The 6,396-nt window shown below is 39.0% G+C and overlaps 1 long non-coding RNA gene across 1 annotated transcript in view; it reads right to left on the reverse strand.

Moving 5' to 3' along the window:
• The window catches only part of LOC116672997 (uncharacterized), a 13,725-nt gene that overhangs the window by 175 nt on the left and 7,154 nt on the right, over positions 1-6,396 (reverse strand). The window contains exon 2 of the long non-coding RNA XR_004327707.1: positions 2,402-2,407. This is a non-coding gene — a long non-coding RNA (uncharacterized LOC116672997). The remainder of the gene's footprint in view (positions 1-2,401; positions 2,408-6,396) is intronic.

Here is a 6,396-nt window from a genome sequence, read left to right on the forward strand (position 1 = left end):
CTCTCTCTCTCTCTCTCTCACTCTCTCAAATTGAAGGATATACCGGTACAATAGCGTTAACAATGGCACTATGATATTTAGGGACTGATATTGTAGATAACACAGAGATAACAGGCAAAGAATAGAGAGCTTTGGATACCTTATAGGGAGAGCTATTTCTTGTATTTCACTTATTTACACTTGCTTGACTATTGTTTTCTATAGCCAACAAAAATATTCCTTTATCTTTACCTCAAGTAAATATAGCTAAAGTGAAGCAAGTAAATGTCAGTTTAAATCAATGAGAGGAGACAAGAATAATGTATCATCTTCATAGCCATTGACTCTTTCTAATTATGAATTTGGGTAACTTTAATGGCAGTGAGATGCTTGCTACAGTTGCATTTCAAGTGATACATTGGCAAAAACATTTTATTTCTCTGATTTACTGCTTTGTTTTGATGCTGTCAGGTGCTCTCTCTTCAGTAACTCTCTACCTCGCTTGTCCACATACCATTACCGTGCAAGCGGCCGCTCGTCAGCCTGTCTCTAAACCAGTCTCTTGAAAACCATTTCAACCAGTTGACAGTTAGTGAAATAAAAATAAAACCGACTGCAGTGCACGACCACACCAACAGATAGATGGTGAAGGAAGATTGTTTCCTTGTAGTGAGTGATGCACTGTAAAAAAAAAAAATTAAAAAAAATCTAATTATTGTTTTTCTTATTTTTATTTGGGGGGGCTTAGGAACATTTTGGGGTAGCTTCAGCCCCCCCTAAAATAGGTCTAATGACAGCCATGCCTGTGCTACATGCATAGGCTACCATTACGAATACATCTGGTTTATTGACACTTGCTCTTTGAAGCCATAAACCTATCTCGCAATTTGGAAAGGCTCTTCCATAGTTCAAACGCGCTGCTGTGGATTCCTGTGACATCCCTTTTGTAGTCCCTATCCATGCAGATAATTGTGGTTTTATTTGCTGTGGTTTTGAGATGTGTTTTTCTACGATTTTCACTTCTGCCCTGAATAAAATGGAGCTGAATAGAATTTTGTTTATGGTGCTCACAGGATTAACAAACTGTGTTTAATTTTGCTAACCTGACCCAACTACAGTACAACAAGACCTAAAGTCAATTTGCAACATACTGTACTTGTAACTTTCCACCTGTAGATTTCAACACAATGGTTTACTTTCATAACATTTTAATGTTAAGTTTCTCTCTAAAAGTAGCTTACCTCAGGCTTTTCAAATGAGTGGTGAGAGACGCGTGTGTGTTTATGTGTGTGCAGATGTGTTAAAGAATGTTCTTTCCAGCTGTAATAGCGGTTACACGATTGGTTGTGGGTGGGTGGATGAGGACATTTCAGGCATTGTACTGAGTAGGCATAAGCTCTGTTGCACAATGTTGTACATTATGCATCAGTGAGTATGCGCCTGTCTCTCGGTCAAAGTGTGTCTGGGTCTGAAATGTGATTCAGATCACTGACTGCCCTTTCAGAGTACTGTCTCTTAGGCCAGGAAGCTACAATGAAGCTTACTGTGTCTAGTTGTTAGTGTTTGCCTGCTTGCCCTCACACGCCTAAAGAAAAGAAAAAAGTAAATATTTAATACTTAAAGAACTGCACATGTGCCAATTTGAAAATGTACATTTAATATGGATGCCTCCAAACAGTAAAACCAACCCTTAAATGTAGAGTTCAGGGTCTGCATACTTAGGCCTATGTTCTTTTTCAAGAACTAAAATGGTAATCACCAAGGTAATTACAGTTTTAAATGATGTGTGTTCAGTTAGATTTTATTTGCAAATTTGTTACTAAAATGAAAAAAGGCAACTAATGCTTTTAGTTTGTATTTATTGCAAGGCATTTTACTGTAATTATATTGAGTACAAAGGAAAAAATGCAGCTTGGCACAAGTGAATACATCTTAACAGATACTGTCTTTGTTGGTAATATTGTCAGTAGTATTATTATCAGTGTGCTAATTCTTACCATGATTGTTACCAAATTGTTAAGAGTATAGAACATCAGACTTTGAACACTTTTCACTTGTTAGTTTTAGTGTGATTTCAGGTTGGCCTGATAATGTTCTTAGCCTAAGTGGGGCAAGGACTGTCAGTGTTAAATACATAAATGACAGCATGTAGGGCTGTCTCCAAATGGTTCTCTATTTGCATGACTGTCTCCATCTGTCTGTCACAAAAAAACTTCCTATTTTATTTTACTGCTGGATTATAGCAGTCAAAAGAAATAGTTCCTTCTTCATAGCTTTTTGGTTTGGATCTTTGTTGGATGATTTGGTACTGGGGATGTGACACGGATGTCAGGTAATCCTCTCTGAATATGAATTATTCTACCTACTGTACTGTATCTTTACAGAGTTTCTTTAAAGTTCCAACCCCCCTCTTCTCTCATACGTGGTTCTGCCTCACTTCCTTCCTCTTCTTTTACTTTCTTCTTCTCTGACTTTTTATCTCCCTCCTCTACAGGGTCATCAGAGGACAGAGAAAGAGGACAGAACTAGTGGTGGACGAGGGAAAGGGGAGAAAAGAGAGGAAGCAGAGGAAAAGGTGGGGAGACAGATGGATATAAGGAAGACTTTTCTGAACGCAAGGAAGCATAAGAAGAGAGATCATGCTAATTATCTGTCACCTTTAGCCCCCTTTGGCAGTTCTTTGCTTCTAATCTTTTCACTTGGTTGAGGATGTTTGCGCATAATGTGTTAATGTGCCTGAATGCACACTCACACACACGTATGTGTAAGTGTGCCTGTGTTTATGCTAACACCAATGTGGAACTTTTTCTACCCAGCCATCAGGGGACATATAAGGTCTGATGTGAATGGCATCACAGCTCGGGGAGGTAGGTCCTTGTGTCAGGATACACAAGGGGACATATACTGCAACTGCTCTGCCTGACTATAATGACTCTGTAATAGACCAGTTAATACTCAACAAATGTGCCTGGGGAGGTTTGACAATGTGAAAAGACTGTGTGTGGGCTGGTTTGTTTTTGCTTTAACTAAGGTGAGCATTTTAGCGATTCTAGAGTTATTCTAGGAATTGAAACCACATCTAATGCAAATATGATGCATATTTAATATACAAGAAACATTGCAACAGCTCCACTTCACTGTGCCCAGAAATCAGGGACATCTTGTCACATTAATGGATCCATGTGAGAACACACAAACATCCCTACTTCATTCAACATGTTCAGTGTTCTTTATCTGCTTCATGAGCCTTTGTATATAGCAACACAAATATGCTCCCATGCTTGAGGACTAAGCAGCTACTGCAGCTGGGTAACATTAAGGAGTGAGGTGAGTTAGGACCAAATGTTACTGCCTTCATGCCTCTGTCTCCTCTTTCTCTCTCTCTCTCTTTTTCCATGTCGATCCTCTTTCAGGGCTCCCTGCTGAGTGATTTTTTTTTTGGTTCTTACTCTTCCTGCCCTCACCTTTCTTTCTGCCTTTTGTTCTCCATTTATAACACATCTCGCTGCCTCTCTTATTCTCCCCCTCTCTGTCCACTTGTCTTCTCCTGACTCACACCCCTCCCAAACCTAAAACTACTTATCTCTGGTTTCTCTTCTCCCCTCTTCTGTCCTCCTTCTCTGTTACACAATCAAAAACTCTCCCTCTGTCTGCCAGAATACCGATAGACCAATAGACCAGAGCCCTCTGTCTCCCCATTATCCAGACCCAGTCTTACTGTCTGCAGCACACGCACGCACGCGCGCACACACGCGCGCACACACACACACACACACACACACACAGACTGCATGTATGCTCACACACACACACACACACACACACATATATATACATCTTCACATGAAATAATGCAAGAAGACAGGAGGACACACATACACACAGCTACGCCCCCAGGGTTGCACAGGCAGACACAATCCATATAGTAAGTGCTGCTGGACACACACACACACACACACTCACACACATTCACACACATTCACACGAATTCACACATTCACCCTACAGCCTCTTTCCACATATATACATTACTCACACACTGTTGCTGGGACTTACAGTACATATACAAATGTGCTATAAAATGCACACATTCACAGAAACACGCTTAAATACAGTACGCACGATCACAGCTTTTAGCCTATCTAATCAATTTGCACTTAAAAGAGAGTTCTACCTTTCCCTTTGGTGTTTTCAGCCCCCCGCCCCCTTTCTCTTTCTCTCTCGTCCCTTTTTCTCTCTCCACCCTTCTACTACAATAATGTATTTCCCCCCTGTAAGAGACTCCCTCCTCCTTCTCCTGCTGCAGTCACAGCTACTTCCTAATGTGGCTATGCTCCTTTGCTCTCTTATCTCAGTCATTAAAGCTGCATTTCTATGTTAGCATCAAAGGGGTTTGGGCATACAGAAGCAAGCAAACAGCCTTTGCATGTCTCTGATATTCACCCCTTCAAAAATGTCACTAGACATTGAGGCTAAAGCGGCTCTGGATCAATACCATGTGGAGAACACAAGAATGGGGATTTTTCAGCTTTTTGGTGTTTTCTATCCAGTTTCTGATGTCAGTTGAGATTGGGGATGCATCGTACACCATTATGCAAGAGAAATGACAAATAGAAATTCAGACTTAAAACTCTTTCCAACCACCCAAATATCCTTGATGTATCAATATGTATGTGTTTATACATTCATCAAGAGATAAAAACACTAGTCCCAAGTATTTTACCAGCATGAACCTCAGTTTGATGTATAATGTATGTTACATGTAATGTATATTATTTGTATGATACAGCTTTGTTTGTGGTTGTTTTAACCAAGATGTGGACAGAATGAGGCGATCTATCAATCACTGATTAACCTAGTGAGTAAAGCGTAGTTACATACTTTACTTGCTCGTGGTTGTCTTGTGTTTAGGAGTGCATAGTAATGATATGCTGGTGCGACGGTTTGTATGTATGTATAAGGATATTATTAATTTGGACTAGTCTGTAGATGTGGGCCTCAAACAGGAAAAACACTTTAGGAAAACAAACTGTCCCGGAATGACAATTCAAGAAAAACACCCTACTTTCTCCTGTATTCCTTTTAGTTTGGCTTACAGATGTGCCTCTATTGTTCCACTTAGTTGGTCATTATTTCTTTCTTCAGCAGCTTTTTCTTCAGGACTATTGTAGGGTCAAAAGGATGTTGAAAGAGGCAAAATGGTGCTGAATTTAGCTTATGTTCAATTTTGATGAGAACCACTGAATATTCAAAAGTTTCATTTCAAGTTGTTCAAGGTAGATTATTTAAACTGTATGTCAAATCACTGTGTACGAATTCATCTGAACCAAACAAAAAATATCACAAATAAAATGTTTTGAACATGTTGATACACCTGAAGTACTCTATATATATATACGGTCAACCAATGGGATGAATAGAGTTTTTCATTTTTCTTTGGATTTGCATCACAGACAGGCCCAGTGCATTGATAATTGAGAACTGCAAATTAAGCTACAGTATAGTGGAGGTTCAGCCAGGAAGGCCTCGGCAGCTTGGCACTACTCACACATGCTTTGAAGAAATAACTAAAACTGCATCTAAAATAGTGTCTGTATGATCTTTTATAATGTTGCTCATTTGAGCACAGTAACTTGGGTGTTCTATATACCAAAGCTCCTACCTTCATTTTTCTCTATTTCTTTTTCTTTCTTCCTCCATCACGTTCTTTCTTTTACTACCGCTTTTTATATACTGTTATATCTAATTTCTCTCTCTCAATACCTCCTTCCTTTCCACATATTCCCCCCATGTCATTCTTCCTACTTAATCTAGTTCCATTCCCTCTTACTCACTTCTTTCAATCTCTTTCTACCCTTCATTTACTTTTATTATGCTCCAAAATGTAATTATGTTGCTTGTAGTTTAGGTTGCTTTCACAGCTGTAGTTTGGTTCATTTGGGCTCTACACTTTACACTGATGTATTATAAACAAACCAAAAGGGCTAACACAATACCATATGGACTGACAGGTAACTAATTCATTGGTCAGTTTTGTGACTCTCCTCCTGAATCATCAGTGCACTGGTGGCCAAAAATAATAATAATAATAACAATAATAATAATAATAATAATAATAGTCAAGACTGCAACTGGAGACTGGACCTTTTGTATACGGTATGCTCTCCCATTTTTCGTCCCTATTTAATATAGTTTCCTTCACCCCCCTCCTCCTTTCAATGTCTCAGTCTCTTCCAACCTTTCACTTTTCTCTGCTTTTCCGCCCAAAATATCCATCTTAATCTCAGATAGAAGCTTCTGACTTTCATATCTGTTATTTCCCTTCTCAAAGGTTAAGTTCAGTGGCTTATCTCATGCTTTTTCTCTTCTACTTGCTCTGTTTTAATATATATATATATATATATATATATATATATA

This window comes from Etheostoma spectabile, chromosome 23 (assembly GCF_008692095.1).
Source record: "Etheostoma spectabile isolate EspeVRDwgs_2016 chromosome 23, UIUC_Espe_1.0, whole genome shotgun sequence".
NCBI classification, from domain to species: Eukaryota; Metazoa; Chordata; class Actinopteri; order Perciformes; family Percidae; genus Etheostoma; species Etheostoma spectabile.